This window comes from Carassius carassius, chromosome 22, assembly GCF_963082965.1.
Source record: "Carassius carassius chromosome 22, fCarCar2.1, whole genome shotgun sequence".
In the NCBI taxonomy this organism is placed as follows: domain Eukaryota; kingdom Metazoa; phylum Chordata; class Actinopteri; order Cypriniformes; family Cyprinidae; genus Carassius; species Carassius carassius.
The window spans coordinates 9,373,702-9,400,378 of NC_081776.1; the positions used below are offsets into that span (position 1 = coordinate 9,373,702).

Genomic DNA, 26,677 nt, shown 5'->3' on the forward strand with positions numbered 1-26,677 from the left:
TGAAATGGACGGAGAAGCACACGCAAAATACGCCAATGAGCAAATTTCCAATTCTGTGCCAGGCACTCAGATGAGGCTAGAGTCAATTATGCCTCGGCTTAGCCTATTCTGCAACCCGATTCAATTATTTAAATGCTACATTTGCAATGAAACCTATGAGAGAATTAAAAAGGCATAATTTGGACCACAACTGACTGTGGGTTATTGCTTTAAACCACTGAAAATTGAAAATAAATGAACACAGTCAAGTGCTGGGTGTGTTGTCAATGAGAGAGCAATACTGGAGGAACGATGATGGCTTGTCTGCATTACTTTAGATATCTGTTAATGTGTGTTTATATGGGTTGAATCACATGCACAAGGAATTTTGATTGGACGTGGCCTATTTTTTTTTTTTTTTTACAGTGGGTGGAAACAGGAAAGAACAACAAAGAAGCCTTCAGACACAGGCTGGATCAGGGCTATGCCAAAGTGAGTCTAAATAAAGCACACAGTGTAACCAATATGAGGTAGAATTAAGAATGTCAAAAGCGCTGGAAGAAAAATTATTGTACTCAATTTGGTACCAGACTCTTTGTGGTCAAGCCATCTGTGAGGAAAAAATTGGTGTGTGGCTGTTACGAAAATTACAGTAATTTACAGAAAGAGCAGAACAGGCCTGACTTAACCCAGAGAGAATGTGGTTTATAGATGAACAACATGATGAGCGTAAACGACAGACATGTTTCACTAGTGCGAAGGTCACAGATGAAGAGTCTCTGAAGAGCCTTAAACACACTTACACACTCACTCCCTCCCTCCATGCATCAGCAGAAAAGCATTTATCTGTGTCTACAGACTCACACACCTGTCTCTCTTCTCTCAGAGCGCTCATTGTGTAAATAAGATGAGCTCACAAATGGCAAGTCCTCTGAATCTGAGATAAAGATCTGAATCAAATACTACCATAATGCATAGTGTTGCATAATATTCTTTTTTATTATTATCATTTATTTAATTTATGAATCACTAGATCGTATTTCATTAAAAACATGTTAGTTCCAAGCAGTTACCATTATAACATCTTGAAAACAGAAATTACTTTTTATGTGATTTTTAAAACAATTTATTAAATGGAAATAAGACAAGAAGCAAACAAAAATGCTTATATACACAATGTGATTTCCAAATATTTTGTTATGGACAAAAATACAATACAATACAACAGAGAAAATAAAATAACAGTAATAATGATATAACAATAATGATAATCTCTATTAAACAGGTCACCTAAACACCCATAAATGAAAATTCTGTCATCATTTTCTCACTCTCAAGTTTTATTTATTAATTTATTTTAATGTTGGTAACCAAACAGTTGATGGTGGCCACTGACTTTCATAATATGGGGAGAAAAATACTATGGAAGTCAATGGCTACCATCAGCTGTTTGGTTACCAACATTCTTCAAATGATCTTCTTTTGTGTTTCACTCATGAGGGTGAGCAAATGATGAGAGAATTTCCATTTGTGTGTGAACTATCCCTTTAATATTTATCTTATTTAAATGTCCTAGAACATCCACTCATTCTATAAATTCAGCTATTTTGCTATTCTGAATATAATCGGTGCCTTCCAACATCATCCCATCAGAATGCGTGTACGTTCATTCATTCTGATGTCTTTCACATATGCCGAGGTAGCCCTGGCCTGTTTGATGATTTCAGAGGCTCGGTGTCAGGGGTTAAAGGAATTTGGGTGTGGGCAGAGAGATGGGATTGAAACGTTAAGCTCTAGTTATTTCACTGCTGCCTCAATGTATGTTCTCATACAGTGCGTTTCAGCGCATGTACTTGCCATAAGTTTTGGCTCCTTAGTGGACCAATGAGAAGCAGATGTGTGTAGTCATGTTTCTGAATTCTGATCTCTTTCTATCGCTTACTTCCTCAATCACACACCCACATACTTGCACATACAGATTCACAGCCAAAAGGCAAGTCATTCTTTTTTACTCCAGCCAATCTGCATGATCTGATCCAAACATACAGACAAAACACAAACAAAAAACTTATCAACAAACTGCACAATGTCCATAAATGGGGTTTCCAAAAGCTTAGCGTTGAGGCATTTAGGAGCCAGTGAGCCAGAAAAAAATCTCTGTGAGGAACAAAGGCTGTCCGTAATCACAGCTTTTAGGCACAAGTTGTTCAAATCTTTCAGAATTTTTGCTTCAAAACTCTTGAGGCGTGACGTGCCATAACCAGAACATTCCTAAACATATTTTCCAGAAAAAAGCAGAGAGCTGTTTCAGTAATCTGTCCTGCAGCTAGAGTCGGTCCTCTCCTGGCGCACAAAACAACGCTGTTCCAACACAGTGAAAAACCCAACAAAAAAACTGGCAAAAACTTCAAAACCTGCAGTTACCAGTCATTAAACACACACACCGCATCTGCACAGCGCTGATCGACAGATGAAAGAAACATCAGGGTCGAAAGTTACAAATGCAGATCCTTTGCTGGCATTGCCTCATCCAAGCATTAACCCATCCAGAACTAGAGGGGGGAGGAGGAGGGGGACTTGTGCTGAATGAGGGTGAGCATGATGTGATGTTGGGAAAGATCTTTAGCCAGAATGGGCTCTGAGACTCGGCTGGGAAAGTTTACGGCTGGAAGTAATGAAGAACCCATACACACATACAAAAGAGGCAAAACACACTGTCTGGAAGCAACCACTGAACCACAAGAAGACCTTTATAATCAAGAACACACACGCACATAGTCCACAATCAAATGTAGGCCACCAAAAGCTCTTTATAAACACACATATATGCATAAAAACACAGAACACAGATTTAAAGTTGACTCTGGAAACACTGATGGAACCACCACCATCTGTGATCTCTCAAACACACACACACACACAGCCACTATGATTTGAAAGAGAGGTGGGTGTGAGTGAGGACAAAATGGACAGGACAGCAGGAGGTAATGTGGCAAGTGACACCATCAATAATCACCACAATACTGCCAAACGAGAAACTCCTCAGACTCTCACATTCAGGGCAATCCAGAGATTCTTCCAAACCGGACTTTGACCTATTCTGAGTGAACTTTGACCTTTCAGAGTATACAGTTACCACTTTTCTATTTTTTTTTAAACCCCCAAAATGATTTAATTCAGTTTCTTTCTGAGGTGGCTTTCATTTCACTTATATACACTATTGTTCAAATGTTTGGGGTTAAAAATACAGAACAATTTTATATGTTCACATTTTAACTGCAAAATAATAATAAAAAATCTGACAGACTGGCAGATAAGATGATTCCAGTATCCAGTTGAATGTTCATCGAAAAAGGACTTTATCAGCTGCAAGTACTACTGCCAAAAAGACTATTTTGAAATTATGGATAGAACCATCCACTTCCATAACTTTCACTTGGCTATCATACTCCAGAGACATTGTCTTGCTGGAAGGTACCACTGCCAGGCTCAACGCAGCAAAGGACAACACTATTCAGAGTCGGACTTATGTTGCTGAGATGTTGATTGATGGATGAAAAGTTGACATCCCTACTATGCTTTTCTGACTATTATCGCTTTTATTTTTCTTCCTCTTTCTTGGTGGACGACTTCATGGCATCTGTTTTTAAGTAGTTCTTTTGAACCGTAACTCTGATTTGTTCCTGAAAATGAAATTAAATCTGAATAAAAATGTTGGTCACAAAAAGAAAAGACAAACAGGCAGACAGATATTTTATAGTAATTAAATGAAAGGTAATAGAAAATTATTTATTTTTATTAATTCTTTATTGATTTATTTATTAAGTAAAAGCAGGAAATGTGTATCTATAATTTATGATTATAAAATGACATTTCTTCAATGTAAAAATCATTAAACTATATTAAATATACCAATTTAAATAAACCAATTTATGCATACATTTTAGATCAACAGGGAAAATAAAAAGTGGCTGTAGTAACTGCAAAAGTGTCAAAAACAGATGAGTGTGTGTCCATCAACTGAATGTGCATCACACTGAGTAGTTCCAGCACTGCTTGATTATAATAGAGGCAATCTAGTTTGGTTTTGAATTGAGTTGCTGTTTCAAAAACTACATAGTGAGAACATTATCAATAATAGTTCCTGGGTCAAGAGGGTGCAGAGACAAATTTTACAGTGTAGAATCACATTTTCTTCTGAGGAAATTCTCAGAATGGGTCGACTGCATCAGAACCTGCACAGTGTTGGTGAAGACCATGTAAGCATCATATAAGATTAAAACCAAAAAGACAATCTCAGTCTCCCTCACATCTAACAGTGTAGGAACGCAGAGGTCCATGAAACAAAAAACAGCCTCACATACAATCACAGAGCTCCATGTTTCCTGTCTCCACTAGCTGCTCCATATCTTGGGCTTACGACTCCCAGGCACTGAAACCCTATACGCCACAAACACACAAACACACACCATGATAAACGCGATCTTAACTGCAGCAAGACTTTATGAAGCTACCGCATGTTTCAGAGACTATGTTTATACAGGTGGGTGTGTGTAAAAAAGTGATAACTGAGCGTGAGCACAAGCACAAACACACACACACACACCATCACACACATTCACAGACCCTGTTGACCTGTGAGGACAAGACAGAGCATATAACAGCCGATGGCTAGCGATCATTTTGCACTTTGGTCTTGTTTTCCAGTAAGTAAACATCCTGCACATTCTTAAAACAAGATATCTGGTGATAAACATTATCAAGGGCTTTTTTGAAAGAAATGAATACGTGCATTCAGCAAAGATGCATTAAAATGATTAAAAGTGCCATTTATGACGTAAAAAAAAAGATTTCTATTTCAAATAAATGCTGTTCTTTTGAACTTCTAATTCATCAAAATAAAATCAGAAAAAATATTAAGCGACAACTTTTTTCAACATTAATAATAATAATAAGAACAAATGTTTCTTAACCGTGAAATCAGCATATGAGAATAATTTCTGAAGGATCATGTAACTGAAATGATGATGCAGAAAATGTAGCGGTCATCACAGGAATGAATAACATTTTAAAATATTTATTAAAACAGACATTTTTAATTGCAATAATATTTCAAATACTTCAAATACACATAAAATCAGCCTTGTTGAGCATTAAAGGCTTATTTTTTTATTCTTACCAGTGCCATATTTTTGAGTGTTAGTGTAATCAGTTTTAAATCAAACAGAAATAATATTACATAAATAATATAATATAAAAAATGTTAAAGACTACATATTTAGAAATTATTATTTTTTTATATATATTTAGTTATTTTTTGCAATGTATAGCATAACCGTAAGAGCCTTTTACTGGAAGGAATGTTCTGATGCTTATTCTCTGAAATGAACAGACTATAAAACAACATTGCACTGACTGAGCAACCCCCTGACACAAACATCAATTATCTAAAGCACTGTTGATCCATGAAGTTTGGTTTGTGTATGTGAATATTTAAGGGCACAACTCCCATGGCAAAATGGCAAAGTAAACCAGTAGCATATGGGAACTGGGGCATTAAACACTCATATCAAGACATGCCATCTAAGACTAAAAGAGTTTGGGAAGGAAAAAGAGAAGAGAGAGACAGACAGACTGGGTCTGGCTCCAATGATGCCCGCTTTCCCACACACCCACTGTAAAGCTCGAGGCTGGAAAGAGCTGGCAGCATTGCTCGGGAACCTGCTCCCATAGCAACAACAACCCAGAACCTAGCGAGACGACACGGTTTAACACCAGAGGACAACGAGCCAGAGACCTGGAACCGGTGCGGAGAGAGTAACTGACACAGTCAAACGCTAACTGCCAATTCCACTTTTCAATATCGCTTGTATGAAGATGAAGATAAGGAATAGTGTGCGTGTGTGCATTTTTGGAGGGCATTCAGAACCCAATTCTGAAAATAAAAAACGCTTGATGGTGCACATGAAAATGCTTCACAGGGGAGAAAGCAATTTAATTTCATTTGAGAGAGACAGACAAACAGAAAATTGAGAGAGAGCAGTTGGTAAGAGTGTGTGCGCTTGTGTGTAAAATGAATCATAGGGCCGCAAAAAAACATTTCACTATCCATTTCTTGTGAAATGGCAGCTGACAGTGCTTCACACGGGTTGTCTAGGTGAGGTGCTTTTGTTTAAGCGGTGACACCCAACCATGGCTCATAGCACACACAAACCACCATCCTTGCTCTGCTGTCATGCAATGCATAGTATCTGTTAAACACATACTTGTACAAAAAATAAAATATAAAAAAATGTAAAAAGATGGCGAAAATGTCAACTGGCACCTTTCCCTGGCATAAAAGGGCTATATTAAAGAAGGGAAGAACAGGTTGTAGAGAAAATTCTTTCATTTCTCATTCACCCTCATTTTATTATAAATCTGCATGACTATCTTTCTTCTGTGGAACAGTAACCGAAACTATTTGGAATTGTATTGCGTCTGAAGACTTGATGTGCAGCAAATGAGTCATAACTGTCACCATAAACAATCTTTATGATGTTTATTTGTTCCATTTCGGAAGTTAAAAAAAAAAATTGTATGGAACAAGAGCTGTGAAAACATTCTTCCAAACATCTCCTTTTGTGATGTTTGGAAAAAAAAAAACACAGCATATGGGTTTGGAATGCCATAAGGGTGAATAACGACTGAAATCTCATTTTTGGGGGGTGCACTGATCCGTTAAGACTGGTAGATGTGGGAATTTGAAGCAGATGTGTTTTCATTTCCTGTATTTTATTTTCACTGGAGAGTTTCATTTCGAGATTCTGATCAGGATCCAATACACACGTTCGGGTCTTGCTTGACAGGTATGCAGAGCAGAAGGAAGCCCAGCAACTTGTAAAAAGTCTATTCCATCAGCAGGTACTCAATTTATCTTTGAAATGAGCTGGAAAAGAAATCATTTGTGGAACTGATTGAGTGAAATTTAAGAGTAGGTATGTTTAGACTACCAGCTAAAATACACTGGCATTCGGAAACAGTGTTTAAGAACAGACATGTTTCTAGTGCTTGTCAATCAGTTATTTCTTGGGGGGGGGGGGGGGGGGGTGCTGAATAGCCAGCCAGTTACCATTAGCCTGTTAGCATTGATCTGAATTAATGTCTACTTCCACTGCTTAAAATTGTTTCAAACAGTGACATATTTCTGTCAGAGTTTAGATTTATGTGACTGCAACTGTTGTTTATAAATTTCCAGAGGCATCCAATTAGATTCCATCATATCACATGCTAACATGAACCTCCCTCTGGCAATTATACTCTGAAAAGCTGTTTGCAGATCAGTTTTAGATCAAAACTCTGACTAGACTGTTTACTTGGCCATCTAAACTGATCTCGAACATCAAAAAAGGCCTATGAATGAAAAATCGTAACACATTCCAGCCCTTGAGACCCCTGACCTAGTAATTTTGCTTGGAAAATCTGATCTATGTCCGAGTAGAATATGTAAACAATTAGGGTGGCCATGAGACCATTTATGTCATTTTTGTGGCTGTTCAGTTTTAAATATGAAATGGGCTGCCAGTTAAAAGTAAAAAAAAAAAAAAAAAAAAAAGAAAAGAAACAAATCAATCTGGGGGGAAAAAATGTGACATTAAGTTATACAAACTCCGACCTTTTTATTTTCAAAGTAAATATTCAAAACCGCCACATGAACTAAAATAACATGGTTTATAATGGATTTCACATTGAACTCTTAACGTCTTACAAAATAACTCACAAGAGCTCTGCATGATTTTCCAGAAATGTCTACTGCGTAAGGCCATATGCTCTAGAAACAAACAAACAGATGGCCAATAGACAGCAGAAGGACTTGCTAACCTTTTCCCACAAACTATGTTCTCTTCCATCTGCCGCAAAAAAAATAAGGTTTACAGGTGCCACAATTTTCTCGCCAGCTCTATTTTAGATCACGTTTGGTGTGGTAATGCCCTCTGACCTTTCCTGTGGTGCAGAAACAAGCCTTCATCATTACGATCATTTACACAAAACAGGGAGAAACTCTCTGTTTACTCTGAAGCGCTATAAATCTTTGATATTTGCAGAGAACACCCTTATCCAACTTTTCTTATTTGGCAAACAGAACAAATCAAATGCAGAATAATCTATCTTAAATATAGAAATTGGTAATCATTAAGCCTTTACCTGAGACACACCATGGCAAGTTTCAACTAAATTAGAAAAAGAAAGATTCCACGTACAACAATTCATCCTTAGCACTTATTAGATAATCAGTCCCTAAACAAATTGTAAGCAATTTTATACCAAAACATTTTTACAATTATTTTTGCTGCATATTCAACCCAATAATAAATCACATCTAAAGCATCCACAATATAGATCTGTAGTGGAGTTTGTGATGAACCACAAGAAATTTAGCAGTGTCATGAAACCACAGCTAAAAAAAACCCCCAAAGAATATGAATTTGAGTAATTTAGTTTGAATAAATAAAATATGCATCATTTTAAAATATAAATAATAATAATAATAATGATGATAATTATAATTAAAAGTACAATTAAAAAAAGCAAACTATAAAAAAGCAATAAAATAAAGTAACGTGATAAAGTTTGTTCAGCTCTTTTCGTTTTTTTTTAAGACTACACTGGTTGGGCTCTATCTATGCTGTTGCATTCAATAGAAGGATGATAGTCTATCTAATGTATAAGGTTAAAATAAAATAAAATAAAAGCAGCAAGTCTTTCGATTTGCACCCATACCGTAAAGAAAAGCTCGGTACTGATCCACATTCTTTCAGCGTATTCTATAGGCTGTGTACTAGAGCTGTAATCGGGCCTTAAAAGTTAGCCCCGACAAGACCCGAGCCCGACAGGTTTTGGCCCGACCCCAACAAGTACATTTTGATTGACAGCTCTTTAAAAGCCTAAACCTGTTTACAGCCCGACATAATTCCGTTTATTATTCCGTACACAAGCCTCCGTTACACTTACTCAGCATCCATTTTCGCATCTTTCTCGTGCTAATCGAAACACATCACATGACAGCTCGTTTACCTCGCAAACCGGAGCGCAAGCCCGAGCCCGACCCGAACCCGCGTAAGATGATAGAAATTAAGCCCGAACCCGACCGGACACGTCGGGTCCCATCGGGTTCGGGCAAAGATCGTCAGCTCTACTTTGTACTAGATACTTGAATAACTCTAGCTGGAGGAAAAGATTAAGGCAACAGAACAGAGGCTTCCAGGTCGGCCAGCCCTCCGATCTGCTCTGACCTGGATTCTGTAAGCATGGATGGTAGAACTAAGTCTGATGCTCCTTGGAGACTTTTTTAAGGTTTACTTGTCCAGACTGGAGCATAATAACGCTTGGCCTAACCTCATTTTAGGTCAGATACTGAAAAGAGTCTGCAATTGGAAGCCACAGCCCTTAAAAGGATCCTTACCTGGTCATATTTCCTGTCCCAAAGGTGAAAGGCATGTAATACATTTGAATTGTGTGAGGCAGAGTGAGATGTGGAACCTGACAGGAAACAATCCAACGGCCTGGGGCCTTAAATGAGTTCAGCAGACACTCGCTGAAATAAAATGTGTCTCCTCATGTGCTCTCCGTGTGCAGTATGCTTTATCACAGAAAGGTAATGATCCTTGTCTTCATTTCCTGCCTGTAGTGTAGCACTCGCCTCATAACTAGAAGTTGGTGTGGCATAAATCGGGAAGTTGATCTAAAATCATTCCGAATGTTGTCCTAAAATAAAATAATAAATAAAATAAAAAAAATTTAAAAGCCCACTTTGGGATAATGCAGATATGTAAAATATTTCTTTCAATGAAAAACGAGCAGCAAGCAAATGTCAGATTTTTGTAATTTGGCATTTTATATAGAAATGAATCTAATATTTTGTTTATATACGTTTAATTTACACTGCAGTGCAAATTTCAATATGGTAAGCGGCTCATTTAGACACTCGATAGCACAAAACTGAAGCATTAGCGGCAAAGTTGTGCTAGCATTTTACACACGTCCTTTGTTTCTCTGAAAAATGAGTGTACAAAAGAGAGGCAGGAAATAGTACATAAAATTCCCCTTAAGATTTCCATGAATATTGTTAAGTCACAGGTGTTTTGGATAATACACTCTTTTCTAATGAAGGGTGTGGGAAGGCAATGTAACTCTTGATTACAGGCATAATTAATTTATTGAAACTTTAGAAAATCGCAAGGAATAATTTGACTCTTAGATGGGCATTTTTATTTAGACCACACTTTTCTTGCTGTGTAAATTCAAACTAATGAACCACCTCGCTGTTCACTGCCTACATAGGCTACAACCCTGTACAACTGCACCCTAAATTAAATGTTCCTCATGCTTGACTGATTTCAAACACTTGGCAGTCAACAACTACACACAACACACATATAAACAATGCCTTTCATGAAGTGTACAAGAGATTCAATTCACAATTGATTCCATTCATGTTTACTGTTAGCATTTTGCTATAGCAATGAGAGTGTTGCATGGCATACTGAGGTTGTCTAATCTGCCAAGGATACATATAATGCTGCCCCTAAATTGCTAAAAAAAATCTTACAAGGCATCAGCTTTTGCCATAAGTGTCCTAAAATGCTGTATAACTATGCAGCTAACTAGGTTTTGGAACAGAGCTCAAGAGTATTTAATCCTCAAACATATTCACTATGCTTTCACAACTGAAGAGAAAATTCCACACAAAAGGACATTAAAAAACAAGTAAAAGCACATTATAGTGAACATTAAGTTCGCTAATGACCTTTATAAGCAACTTTTTTCATAATTATACAAGAAGCTAATGTCAATGTGCATGGGTGGGGGTGAATGAAGAGGTGTAAACAGTACTTAACATACACAAACACATGTATCACAACTACACCCACACTTACAAACACTCTTAACTGCGGTAACCAACAAGTCTTGACGCCATTACGCTCTGCTGGGCATGACACAGGCTCTTATGCCAAGCAGAGTCACCGACACACGGCAATGTTCACACATGCCTTGTCACAGAGAAAGAGAGAGAAAAGAGAAAGGAAAATTCATCATTATGTGGGATCATTATGTCTCCAAGAACAATAGTTTAGATCTAAAACAATAATTCAAAGAGGTCTTGGGGGTTTAAATTAGAGATCTAAATGTATTTGATAGCACCACAAATTAAAAAAAAAAAAAAAAAAAAAAAAAAAAATTATATATATATATATACAACCCGAATTCCGGAAAAGTTGGGACGTTTTTTAAATTTTAATAAAATGAAAACTAAAAGACTTTCAAATCACATGAGCCAATATTTTATTCACAATAGAACATAGATAACATAGCAAATGTTTAAACTGAGAAAGTTTACAATTTTATGCACAAAATGAGCTCATTTCAATTTTGATTTCTGCTACAGGTCTCAAAATAGTTGGGACGGGGCATGTTTACCATGGTGTAGCATCTCCTTTTCTTTTCAAAACAGTTTGAAGACGTCTGGGCATTGAGGCTATGAGTTGCTGGAGTTTTGCTGTTGGAATTTGGTCCCATTCTTGCCTTATATAGATTTCCAGCTGCTGAAGAGTTCGTGGTCGTCTTTGACGTATTTTTCGTTTAATGATGCGCCAAATGTTCTCTATAGGTGAAAGATCTGGACTGCAGGCAGGCCAGGTTAGCACCCGGACTCTTCTACGACGAAGCCATGCTGTTGTTATAGCTGCAGTATGTGGTTTTGCATTGTCCTGCTGAAATAAACAAGGCCTTCCCTGAAATAGACGTTGTTTGGAGGGAAGCATATGTTGCTCTAAAACCTTTATATACCTTTCAGCACTCACAGAGCCTTCCAAAACATGCAAGCTGCCCATACCGTATGCACTTATGCACCCCCATACCATCAGAGATGCTGGCTTTTGAACTGAACGCTGATAACATGCTGGAAGGTCTCCCTCCTCTTTAGCCCGGAGGACACGGCGTCCGTGATTTCCAACAAGAATGTCAAATTTGGACTTGTCTGACCATAAAACACTATTCCACTTTGAAATAGTCCATTTTAAATGAGCCTTGGCCCACAGGACACGACGGCGCTTCTGGACCATGTTCACATATGGCTTCCTTTTTGCATGATAGAGCTTTAGTTGGCATCTGCTGATGGCACGGCGGATTGTGTTTACCGACAGTGGTTTCTGAAAGTATTCCTGGGCCCATTTAGTAATGTCATTGACACAATCATGCCGATGAGTGATGCAGTGTCGTCTGAGAGCCCGAAGACCACGGCCTTGTCCCTTACGCACAGAGATTTCTCCAGTTTCTCTGAATCTTTTGATGATGTTATGCACTGTAGATGATGAGATTTGCAAAGCCTTTGCAATTTGACGTTGAGGAACATTGTTTTTAAAGTTTTCCACAATTTTTTTACGCAGTCTTTCACAGATTGGAGAGCCTCTGCCCATCTTTACTTCTGAGAGACTCTGCTTCTCTAAGACAAAACTTTTATAGCTAATCATGTTACAGACCTGATATCAATTAACTTAATTAATCACTAGATGTTCTCCCAGCTGAATCTTTTGAAAACTGCTTGCTTTTTTAGCCATTTGTTGCCCCCGTGCCAACTTTTTTGAGACCTGTAGCAGGCATTAAATTTTAAATGAGCTAATTAAGTGGATAAAAGTGTAAAATTTCTCAGTTTAAACATTTGCTACATTATCTATGTTCTATTGTGAATAAAATATTGGCTCATGTGATTTGAAATTCCTTTAGTTTTCATTTTATTAAAATTTAAAAAACGTCCCAACTTTTCCGGAATTCGGGTTGTATATATATATATATATATATATATATATACACACACACTGAAACATTTACCAAATAATTTAACAATTTGAATGTAAATGTGAAGTTAAGGCATTAAACAAAAAACAACATTGGCAAAACCAATGAAATGAGATGCATTTGCATATTTTAAAGGGTGTTGGAGATTGCCTCAGTATGGTGTCAGTCAGTCAGCCCTGTCACGCAACACCGGCCACGGTGGTCAGACCCTAGCCCAATAAATTTTGACTTCACTTTCATGTTCCAAACATGAAAGAACTTGAGTGAAAGAGAAAGAGAGCGACAGAGCTCCATAACAGATATAGCTACTGGAGATGTTGAGGAGTAGGGCAATGACACAGACTCACTTCTAAGAGTAGCAACAGTAGCAACCAGAATCCACCCTTCTCCTACCCAGAATTCTCTCTTGCACTTAAGAGTTAGTTTGCGTGAGGCCTTTTTCTGATGTCTTAAAATCAATAGGTCAAGGTTTTGGTGAGCTGGATGTTCATAGGAAAAACCTTGTCATGTCAGAGGACAGGAAGTGCAGAAATGATCCGCAGCATAATGCCCCAGTGGGGAGTGAGAGAGAACTCTGCCAGATAAGGAGCAATGACCACATGGCTCCTACAAAACCCTGAAAATTAAAGAAAAATAACCGAGACAAGACACACATGCCGTACAGAGATTGGACTTTTTAGAGAGAGAGAAAATTAGAAAAGGTTAAAGAACTAGAGGGTAGTTGGAAAAACCTTAATAAAAACACTAAAGACAGAGAGAGAGTAAAATGTGAGATTATAGACAGGGTATTATGCCAGCTTTAAACCTTTCATGTTCAGAATGAAGACCTTTGGTTTGATTTTGTCTGGTTTGGCCCGGTTTTGTTTGCTTTTCTTCTGCTTCCTTCAGATTTGCTCAGTTCATTTAGTTTTGTATGGTTTCACTTGGATCTGTTTGATTTAATCTAGATTCATTTTGTTTAGTTTTGTTTACTTTCATTTGATTTTGTTCGGTTTTGTTTGGTTTCGCCTGGTAACGTTTGATTTCATTTTGTTTGTTTTTGTTTGCTTTTGTCTGGTTTTACTTAGTTTAGTTTAATCTTCATTTGGTGCATTTAGTTTTGTTTGTTTTTATTTGCTTTTGCCTGGCTTTGTTTATTTTATTCAGATTCATTCGATTTTGTTTGGTTTGGCCTGTTTTAATTTATTTTGTTGATTTTGTTTTGTCTGTTTTCATTTGGTTTTATTCCTGATTGTTTGGCTTTGGATTTTACTGTGTCTTCGCAACATCATTCTGCAGCTTTCCACATAAATAGCATATAAAAATGCAAAAATTAATGTCCATAAATTATTCCTGGGCCTGCTCATCAGTCAAAGATCAGTGAAATATGCTTAGTATCCAAAAGAGAGAGAGAGAGAGAGAGAAAGGAAAAAAAGAAAAAGAAAAGAAAAAAGAAGAGGGCAGGGGTCATACTATACAGAGCAAAGATTCAGAAAGTCCAAAGAGTATGTTCTGAGGTCACATCTGATCTCAATGCATTGCAATCCTTTAAAGCACCAGTGACCTACACACATCACTACTACTCTATGGTTTGTTTTAATAAAAGGGCCCAAAATTGTAAGGTCAGGCCACAAATAAGAGGAACAGACTGACTGGGAGAAAGGAGAGAGCGATAGAAGGAAGGAAGACGAGGCTTGGGGGTTGAGGTTACACATCTGGTTGTGTTCAGGATGTTTGAGATTCCTCTATGGTCTTTTTGGGATCTTGGTGCCAAGGGAAGGAGGAGCAAGGAGACGGGTCTATTCAGCCTGAAAACTCCCAACCTGATTTCTCAAACACACTGACATCAACCATTAGGGATTGGATGAGTATTTGACTAGTCATTCAACAACTGACTACGTTTGTTTTCTTTTTCTGTGTTGTGGATGTGTTTGTTTAGCATTCATTTCAGCACACTGCCTTGCCCCAGTGCTTTACTGCAAAAGCAACAATATTTTTTTTTTTTACATCTAATACAGAAGGTGAAAATATTTTTGCGACAATAAAGCTTAGCTTCTGCTAAATCCGGAACATTCCTATAAAATTCAAGAACTTTAAAAACGGCTGAGATTTGACAGGCCATGTCTGACTTAACAACAGGAAGACAAGGATTACAGGGAGTGCAAAGGGTCAGATTTTGCAATGTTTTCTACAAAAAAAAGAGTTTTCCCTGGTGTGTAGTGATCTGAGATATTACATATTTGAGATATTACATATATTTTCAAACATCAAATCGAGCACTTTCTTGGCTAGAAATATGTTGAACAACAGGGAGTGAACTCATTCAAGCGTCTGACCCTCACACACATGCACATTCCTTCTTTAAAGAGCAAAAATGTAATCATCAAGAATAACAACCGGTCTTTAGTTCTGAAACCAAAGCGTCCGGTTCCTACATGCATCATTTAGTTTGCATTTCAATATAAAGTTGTTCAAACAAGTCAATCTATTCATTTTACCATTCATTCATTGCCTTCATTGCAAAACATAACTACTTAAAAAGTCATACCTCAAAACCAATGTCTTGACAGCCCAATGCCTTTGTTAGATCTAAAAGATGCAAAGAAAAGCAAAAACAGCCTACAGCTCTGTCTATGCACAATTTATTGTGAGGCAAAATTGAAATAGGGAGATGTTCATCTTTATTACAATGTGGCAGATCAGACCATGATTTGAGACATGGGGTAATGTAATGAACCTGTCTACGGTGCTGTCGCTAGAAAAGAGGGCTGAGGGTAGTCATTATCCCGAGCTGTCAAACGCTGCCTCCCTCACTCATAATAGAGCCTTTTCTCATTACCTAAATGAATACAAATGTCTTCCTGTGAATGCCTCTGACATTCCACCTGACAGCCAGGTGTTCATGGGCGGAGAGCAATTTGTTTCTGAAAGTGAGCGTTAGCTATTGTAAATGTGTGGGAATGTGTGAGTGCTCGTATGCATGGGGCAGGCTGTAGGTGGTGTGAGATTGTATGTAGGTGTGCGTTAGATTAAACAGTCCCAAGTGACGTGTGCTCAAAAGACAGCTGTATGCGGATGTGGAGGTGTAACCATTGTGCATCTGGTTTTAATATTGTCTCTATTACTTCCACTAGTATCTATGTGTCGGTTCACATCTCAATGGATTACCGCAGCTGTAGGACTAACTAGCTGCCTTGTAAAAAGAGCTCCTCCTGAACCCTGGAGACCTGAATGCCCTTTGACTGAATTGTCCCCATTAATCTAAAAGTCTTGCATTACGCCTGCAGAAAAATAAAATTAAATAAAATAATAAATCTTTGATACATTTTAACAAAATATAGTTGAAAAAAAAAAACCTGAAAGCAGCTGAAAGAGAAAAGCAAAGTCTTTGGAAGAACTGCAAAGTCAGTCATCAATCATGCTCAAAATAAAAAAGCCCACTGAAATAAATAAAAAAAATGTGGTAAAATAATCTGGGGGTAAAATGATCAACGTTTAATTAGATAATCAAAAAACAATCAAAAAACAACTTTGTCAATTTTTCTGTCATCTTGGATTTATTTTTGGAGCTCAAGAGAGGAAAGTTTTAAAAAATATTACACAAACCACCTTTAAATGTGGATGTCAACTTATTTACTTTATTAATATAATTAGTCCTGCCAACATATTGCTAGAAAAATCTATTTGTAGGACAGCTGAGATCAGCATCCCCCACTGGGCTAAGGACACTTTCAGGATGGGATCTGCAAGGGGTAAGCATTTTTATTGGTATGAAAAAGGCAAAAGGGCAGAGCTAAAGTCAATAATCAGATCATTTTCATAATTTAAAATCTCCATTCAGCTGACTGACCTCAAGGCTCCATTCAAACAGCACAATGTGTAAAGGTCATCTACTAGCGTCTGACCTCACTTCCCCCTTACAGCTCAATATCTTCCTGCACCTAACATCATGTCTCTTACTTTCTGACCACATTCTCAAGCTAAACACCTACATAAATTACCGTGCATTCAAATGCAGCCTCAACTCAAGAACACTTGACAGTAAACACCACGAAAAGGCATGGATTGAGACGCCTTAGGCTTCCTCAGAGGACTTTTAAACACAACACAAACTGAACTAAACAGAACACAGGGCTTTACAGCTATTCTTGGGTCAGATTAGCCAGTGAAACTTAATATTTGTCATTTAATACCAGGAATAGTAATTATAAGGATTTATTAACGATTGCAATGATTTTTTAAAAATACTTTTGAAAAGGAATTATTTTAAAATACAAGACTGAAAGAAACTTACATTTTGATGACTGAGTCAGATTAATTCAGTAACCATTCCGAATGAATCATGAGTGATTCACTAAAAATAACCACTCATAAGAATTATTATTATTATTTATTTTTTTTTTAATCAGACTACACTGGTTTTGCGGTATGCATGTTGTTGCATTCACTAGAAAGATGAGCTGTCTATTTGTCATCTTTCTAATATTTTTGCATTCAATTAAGATTGGAAATATATAACAAATTGAATTTCAAAAAATCTTATGGGAATAAGAATTTATTAACGATTCTAATAATTTTTTTATTATTATTACTTTAAAGGAGGAAATATATATTAAAACTCAATGGATTCATTTACACTGCAGATTTGCATGCCCAATTTTTTTTTTTTTTTTTTTTTTTTTTTTTTGAGTATATCCAATTTTTTTATGACCTGCTTACACCTTTTAAAAGTGACCCGTATCCGATATCTGGGTTCTAATTTGTCCTTGTATAGTTGTTTCCCTCATTATCAGTTTATTATCAGTGATTGTATATCAAGAGCAAATGTAGTGTTTGTCTACATTTTATTTTGTGATTTTACCCGAATGAATAGAGAGTCCCCACAAGAGTTAGCAAAAGATTGATGCGCTAGTCTGTGCACAAGCCATCGCTGATAATGACAGCAAATAGCACTCAGCACGATCTCAAAAGCAACAGCGTCTGATCACTTCTTATTTAACACAAACAAACCAAATTAATACTCGGCTATAGTAACGAGATATTTCATTTGATATATCTGTACTGTGAGATGTTTCAAAAACATTTGACATCCAACTCACATTAATAGACGAATAACTGATATTTCAGCCTTCACAAATGCACGTATACGATTCATATCAGATTTGTTTCCACATATTAATATGGCTTGAAACCGATCAGAGAATATCAGAATCCATGTGCTTTTTTTCCTGCTTACACGTTCATGGGCCATATCCCATCTGTGCCACATGGGAGGAAAAAAAATTGGAATTGGGTCACTTGAACCATGCGGTGTAAATGCGGCCAAAGTAACTTACATTTTGATGACAACATTTTTTGAGTCAAATTACTTGGTAACCACTCTGAATAATTCATGAGTGATTCACTAAAAATAACCGGTTAGAGTAATTTGTCTTTTACAATTTAGACTACACTGGTTGCGCTGTATGCATGTTGTTGCATCTAAGTATTGCTTCGAGATGTGTAACTTTACAGTGGAAAATGCTATTGAGCCAGGAAGCAAAGCAAAGCAAAGTAACTCCTACCAGTGGGTCAGATTTGTAACAATTATGTTTCAGCTCCTAATGAACTGAACAAGCTGATTAGAGTCATCATGCACCAAGTTATCCATGCAACAATTCCACCAGCAGTTTTAAACAGTGACATTTATGGACCAGAAAGATTAGCCCGCAGAGCAGGAACGATACAACCAATGGTCTATAATGCAGCTTATGGAGGGAGACAACACCAGCCAATAAATACAATACTCTATATTGACTGGTAACCACAATGAAAAACAACCCACCGCATCAGTTGAAATGATATTTGTGATGAACAATATTTTATGGTAACAAAACCAATCAAGAAATCTGAAGCCGGATTCCTATTAGATTAAGATCTTTTCACTCATTGTTTTGTGCACAGAGCAATGTGAATGGCACTTATGTATTTCCTGTCAGTTGAGTCATTTACACATGCTCTAATGCACCTTTACAAACAGACATCTGAATTCTATTTGGCAATGTAATTGAAGCATAAATAGCTCTGCCGTTTTCAGTTACAACGTTTGTAATGACATAAAAACAATAGAAAATAGTCTGTAAGTGTTTGTTATAGAGACAAGCAAAATGACAAAAGAAAATCTTTTTAAACTTGTATCAAGGTTTGTAGGAACGATCCACACCCAGCCCTTTAAACTACTTGAGTGAACAACTGTTTTTGAAGGTGTATTTATCTGTGCACCGTCCATGTGTTGATGAGACCAGGCAGCATGAGCGGTACGTGATTGAAGCAGACTGAAGTTGCATGATTTTGCCTGGAGCAAAGAGATATTTTTTGTCGCTCTTGCTCCAAGAACACTTCAATACCACTCCAATATGAGCATCACACGTTAACAGCTAATACTGCAATTGCATGTGAACAGAAATTCACAGAGGCCTTGTCTGAAGGCTGCTTTAGTCCATACAATATAAGTCAGTGGGGTCCAGTGATGATTTGGACTCCACTGATTTTTATATTGTAGACAAAAATAGAAACATTCAGCTAAATATGTTCTTTTGTGTAAAGCAAGTAAAAAAGGTGAATAAAAAAAACATTTTGGGTGAAGTATTCCCTTCAGGTAAGAGTAAATTTACAGTAGAAAATGCTACTGAGCGAGCCAGGGAACACAAAACAATCCCAAAAAGTGTTATTATAGTAAATGCTATTGAGCAACTAAGAAAACCCAGAGTGGAGTGATTCCTAAATAATCTTTATCAGATGGCTGGAGGTGACAGCCATGAGAGACATGAGTTTCTGACAATCGATCGGTTGACGACATCAAAGCGTCTATAAAAGTCCCCATATCAGGACACCTGCGACGCAATTACCTCTTCACTTCAGTCATACCTACCTTCCATCTTTCTCCCATGATTAATCGGGGTGAAAGATAAGGAGCAGGGGAGGGGGTGTGTGTGAACGAAAGGAGAAAAAGAAGAGATCTGATGAAATCTAATGAAAAGCATTGTAATCACACTGAAGAGCCCATCTGTGCACAGGAGGCTAATCAAACTTCCAAGCCTTGGATTAGACTGTAACAAAACACCTCACACAGAAATCTCTCACTCACTCACACACTTTAAAACAACAGAATGGCAGGATTTAGGTGTGGAAATCAAAGCTTCCACCATTAACAGCTCATTTGCTCGGCAAAGACAAAAATGTTAAGGTTTTGGAAAGCACATTTCTTAAATCTTACACTCTGTTACACTTTATTAAATCTCTGGAAAACAGACGGCGAGAAGCACTTCCACTTACCTTCTGAAGTAAAGACCTTCTGCTGCTTCTGAAATGTAAAAATCACACCAAAGCTCACAAACTGAAATTTTTAAGAGGCTATGCTACATTAGCAAGCACATTAACTCTATCGGACCTACATGAAGATCCTGAATTGTGAATTGAAGCTAAACTGGAATGCAGTGAACTTTCAGGTACTGAACACACAGTAACACCGAAAACTAGATACATTGCAGTGTATTTTTGTGCACAATGAATTATTCTTAAAACTTATATGCCTGTTGGACTGTTACAAAAACCCTTTTTTTCAACAGCACTGAAATCAAGAGAGAAAACTTATTTACCCGCATGTTGTTCCAAACTGGTCTGATTTTGTTTCTACCACGGAAGGAGGAGAAATTCCATGGAATTACAATGAAAAGTGACTGAAGCATAAAAGAGTGCAAAAGCCCCATACAAGTTGTCTAATGTAAAGACGTTATACAACATTTTTTGAAGAACAGCAGCAAATTTTAAGTATTTAATTGTATACTATTTTAAAGTATTAAGTATTATAAATACTGTGAAATATTTTAGCCTTTGAAATAACAATTGTCTATTGAAATTTTTTTTTTTTTATATTATTCATTCCTGAGATAGCAAAGCTGAATTTTCAGCAGCCAATCCAGTCTTCAGTGCCACGTGATTCTACAGAAATCATTCTAATATGCTGATTTGGAGCACAAGAAACATTTCCTATTATGTTGAAGACAGTTGTGCCGATTCATATTTTTGTGGAAACCATGTCCTACTGATTTGGAACAACATGAAGGTGAATAAAATATGGCAGTTTTATTTGTTGAGTGAATCTCTTTGGAGTCAACATGAAACTGCATTCATAATCCATTTAACTAAACTACCATAATGTGATAGTTTTTTTTGGGGGGGGGGGGGGGGGGGTTGCACAGTGGAATCGTATGTTCAGCAAAGAATTATTAACACTGTAGTGAGAGGAATGATGGCATTATTGCTCTTGAGAATTAACATTAAAAATTTGATTTAAAAAACCTGGATATGAATGAAAAAAACAGCTACCCAGAGCTTGCATCAGGAAGAGATGCTATGGCAACACTCGCAGCTTTTCTTCTTGCAAAAAGGTCCCACGCTTAACTAGACACACGTGTGTAAACGCTGGTGAAAACGAGCTTCAAATTTGGAGCAGTCGATGCCGACTGAGCAAGTCGCAGATCATGTTTCCCTCAGGCCAAAACAACAAACCTGACAGCCTGCTGTAGCATGATGCTGGCCTTTAACACTGATCTCAGACCAGCTTTGAAATTTCTGCCATTGTAGTAAGAACTAGGAAGTCCTTGGGATGGCAACATCAACTCGAACAAAGGAGTCTGAAACACTGATTTCACCCCAAAATAATCATAAGACTTCAGAGTAGAATAGATGCCATATTTAATTTGTAGGAAAAACAAGACCGTTAAGTCGAGTTGTCACAAGGGGTGGGAGGAAAATGATTCTGAATTCAGAGAGAGAGAGAGAGAGAGAGAGATAATTTGATTAATTACATAACATATGGAACTGAAAATCAGCTAGTTTAGTTACTGAATCCATTATAGGCCTATATAAAATATTAGCGGATATTCAGTTCCATATATTGAGAAAAGATGAAGGAAGTGGACGTGCGCATACACATAGTCACACATACGCATATGACAGAGCTTGTGGATTTAAGCTTTTCAGTTTGAATGCAAACCATATCAACTGACAAGCAAATGTGTTCCTGAAAATCTTATCCCAGGTTTGGAAAAAGCAGGACTCAAGACTAATTTGATTGTCACGAGGTTTGAGTAGGAGGACTTGATTACAGAGAACCGGACAGACTCCATGCCTGGAATTTTTTTATGGAATTACATCCTCTTTCGGATTTCATGTATGTACAGTTTCTGTAAGAACTAAGATAAACAAATGTAAGAATAGCGAGAAAGAGAACAACAAGCATCACCATCTCAAACTATGAGACTCACATGACCACATCCATACATGCCGAGGAAAACAAGCACAGACTTTAATAGTATTCATCTCTAATTAAACATTGATTGTATCCCGTAATGGAGGAGGTTGTTGTTAGTGCCATTAGTGAGATGATGGAGCCAAAACACTTGTAAACTGCAGAAACAACAGAGCATCTTAAACACCAATTTTCTTATCCTTCAATATATGAGTGCATGTGTGTGTGTTTGGGTCAAGTTTTAACTCACAATGGCTACATGGACATGCACAATTTTTGGTTCAGTCGTACTGAATTCATTCCGATTGATGAATCTGAATATTGTGCCTACATGAACACTAAATAAAGTGATCGGGTTGATGTGTGCATTTATAAGCTTCAGCTTTACGTGCACACACTGCACAAATATAGAGTTTCTCACTGTTTACACATAATAAACACTCTCCTACACAGTCTCTTTATTTGTTTTTAATAGCCGAATTAATATTTATCCATTTTATCGATTTAAATATACATATAAACTGCTGTGCCATGCTGCTCATATTTATCACACATTAAAAATGCCCTCCCTGCGCACAAAACGGGTTGCCTGTGGATGAGAATACAAAACAAGTACTGGTGGGAGGTTGTCCTGCTCCACTTCACAGTTGCAGAGTGAAAGGAGAGTTTCATAATGACAGGACATGTTTTAATACTACACTATACACCCCAAAAGGGTGGTAAAATGTGCAATTATCAACATCACTAATGCTTCCCAGGAGGAAAACAGGTTCATAAACATACTAAATAAAATCTTCATGAAAACACAAGAGCTTTTCGTGAGGATTAGTGGCTAAAAAACACCATTATCTCAGAAATCAATAAAAAAATGTCCCCACCATGACAGAAAACAAATGTGTGTGTTATACAGATCTCTGAAAGCCACCTATAAGAAAGCCTTGAGCAAAACTTGCCCAATTAACCACCCAGAGAGCCCAGTCTCATTTGAGAAGTACAGATAGAATGTGAGAGTGAGAGATTCGATCCACTTCCTGAGGACTGGGGGCAAAAGGTTGTGACAAAGAGGCCTGGGAGAGATTCCGACACACACATCCTGTTCACTTTCAAGTATTCAAGCACACAAACATACAAGCACTAGAACTCTCCTCACATGAATCACAGTTTAAGATGTAATAATTTCCTGGGAGGGATTCTTTTTTAGATAGACACCATTGAGAATGAAAATTACTGGAGATATGATAATGAGATTGTAACATGTTACACACACACACATACATATATACATACTTTTATTTTTATTTATTTATTTATTTAGTTTGACAGGGACATTGTACATTAATAAAAACATTCCTGTAAATGTACCAGAATTAGCCAAGGGCTATTTTTCATCCGTAGTCCCTGGACAAGATGTTACAAGTCAACCTAAACAAAATATGATTAAGAATACATAATAGAAATTTTAATAATTACACAATACAATAAAAAAATCTATTTAAACAATTTAAGATCAATTAAAAACAATGCAACAAAATACAAACAATAAGAGGATGTAATAATATTTTAAGCAATATTATATCTAATACGCAGATATAAGATTCTAGTGATGACAGATCTGAGTACTGATTAACCAATTCTTCAATTGAGCCCTAAATAAAGCATAAGTGTCTAGATCTCTTATAGTTGTTGGAATAGTGTTCCATTCTTGTGCAGCTTTAACAGAAAAAGCAGATTGACTAAATTTACTTCGTCTAAGTGGTATGATACAGTCTTGTCTTAATGCACCTCTTGTAGAGCGATAATCAGTTGTTCTAATACGAACTAGCTGACCAAGAGGGGGAGAAGATAAACCATAAATAATTTTATACATCAAGCATATATTTGCATACTTAATCATGTTTTCCCAACTCAATAAATTATATTTTTCCAGTATTGGACAATGATGAGAATATACCGATTTCTTATCAAGGACCTTGAGTGTACGTTTGTATAAGGACTCTAATGGTTTTAAAGTCACTGAACTCGCCTGAGACCAAGTGGTTAAACAGAAAGTCATGTGAGAGAGAACCATAGAGTACATAAACATCTTAGCTGCTTCTAATGACATGTTATCTCTAGTAATCTTAAAATTATAGAGATTAAACTTAACCTGCTTGCAAACCTTTTTTACGTGAGCTTTAAATGTAAGTTTAGAATCAATCAGTATTCCCAGATATTTATATTGTGGCACTACCTGCAGCCTCACCCGTGACACATAAACATCCGGCTCTTAATAATACTGTTAGACTTAGAGAAAAACATACACACTGTTTTGGACACATTTAGTTGCAAGCAATTCTCTTTTAGCCATGCCGACACATTAACCATAGAATTCGTAAGTTCATTTGCAACTTGTGTCAGACTATTACCATGTATATAAATCACTGTATCGTCTGCATACATTTGTATATTAGTGCCAGGACATGAAAGATGAAAATCATTTATATACATAGCAAAAAGCATTGGACCCAAGATAGATCCTTGCGGAACACCAGTTGATATACCTAAATCATTAGATAGGTGATTGTGTAGTCTAACACATTGAGATCTATCTGATAGATATGACTCTATCCAATTAAGTGTATGTGATGAGAAATTAAAACAAGCTAACTTAGACATAAGGATTCTATGATTAACGGTGTCAAAGGCTTTCTTTAAATCAAGGAACACTGCTCCAACTACACCACCTTTGTCTAATAGAGTTTTAATATTTTCTATAAAAAAACAATTTGCGGTTTCCGTGGAATATTTTGCTCTAAAACCGAACTGCATTGGATGCATTGAAAATGAACTACTACTCAAATAACTGCTAATCTGTTCTGCAACTAGTTTCTCCATAATTTTAGAAACAGTGGGTAATATACTAATTGGCCTATAATTATCAATAGAAAGGGGGTCTCCACTTTTGAATATTGTAACAACAATTGCTGACTTCCAAACACTTGGGAATTTTCCCTGTGAAATTGAAAGATTAATAACTTTACTGATAGGTTTAATTAGAGTCCAACTAGATTCTTTGAGCATAATAGCATCCATACCATATTTATCTTTTGCTCTAGATGACTTAAGAGATCTAATTGTTCTCATAACATCAGAGTCACTAACAGACCTTATTGTAAAAACAGGCTCCACTGTTGTAACTGGACAGACATTAGTATACGCAGGCGGAAAACAACGAGTAATAGTTTCCACGGAATCAACAAAATGATAATTAAAAATCTCTACCATCTCAGCTGTATTATTTACTAATTTCCCTTGTACTTTAATTTCTAAAATTTTCTTATCTTTATTTTGTTGGCCTGTTATTTTTTTAACTGATTCCAAATAATTCTAGGATTGCCTCTTGCTTTTTCTATCATAGTGAGAAAGAAATCGGCTTTAGCTTTTTTTAATTTCTTTACCACAGAGTTCCTCAACATAGTAAATCGATATCTATCACTACTCAATTTAGTTTTAAGTGAGGTTTTCAAAGCATGATCCCTGTCTTTCATCACATTCAGAATATCTACATTTATCCACGGGACCATATTCTTTTTCTTTCTATGATTAAATTTACAGGTATAATCAGTAATAATATTTCCTAATCTTTTTGTAAAAATCTCACTATCTTCCTCACAATCAATACCCAATAATAGATTACCCCATTCTATCTGCTGAATAGCACCTTTAAAATTTTCTTGTTTATACTTTGGTATCCCAAAGAATTCACATTTTTTAACAAATGGGCTAAACCTCTTCTTAGTTAATTTCCTAGTTACCAGAATCATATTATGGTCAGACAAACCAGTTAACATATTAAAAGATTTCAGAATTCGCTCAGGTCTATTAGTAAATATCACATCAATTTGACTTTTAGAAGAATTAGTTATTCGTGTAGGTCCACTAATTAATTGTTTAAGATCAAAACTGTCAGTAATCGGTTTAAGATTTTTCCTGGTAGATTTATCTTCCCAATTAATGTTAAAATCACCCATAATTATTACATCCTTGTTGAAATTACATTCTTTCAGTAAAGTATCAAAATTTTCATAGAAACTGCAATTAGAAGAGGGGGGACGATAGATTACAATGAGAGTAAACGACATTTGTGGAGATAAGACAATGTTCAAACCAATACATTCCAATTCCTCACAATTCACCCACTTGATATCGTTACACTGAATACTATCCTTTATATATATCATTACTAGAGCTGAAACAACGAATCGATTTAATCGATTAAAATCGATTATTAAAATAGTTGTCAACTAATTTAGTCATCGATTCGTTGCTAAATAACTTTTATTTGCCGTAAGCGGCTCATTTCGTGCATATTTCAAATCTGCGGTGACCAAAGTGTGGCAGTAATGAGCCACCGGAGGTTTTACTCAGCCAGTACAACAGGAGAAGTAGCGAATAGCCAATAGCTGGCCTTGTTTTATGTCACGTGCTTCCCGAACAGCGTCTCTGCAGCCATAGAAATCATATGATGTCTATGTCTGCAGCATTCAGCGTGATGTGGGAGTACTTTACATTGAGCCTTTACAAAAGAAGAGTAACCTGTAAACTCTGCTCTAC

The 26,677-nt window shown here is 36.7% G+C and overlaps 1 protein-coding gene across 1 annotated transcript in view; it reads right to left on the reverse strand.

Moving 5' to 3' along the window:
- Positions 1–26,677, reverse strand: part of LOC132098887 (plexin-B2-like) — a 111,632-nt gene that overhangs the window by 47,139 nt on the left and 37,816 nt on the right. The window lies entirely within an intron of this gene.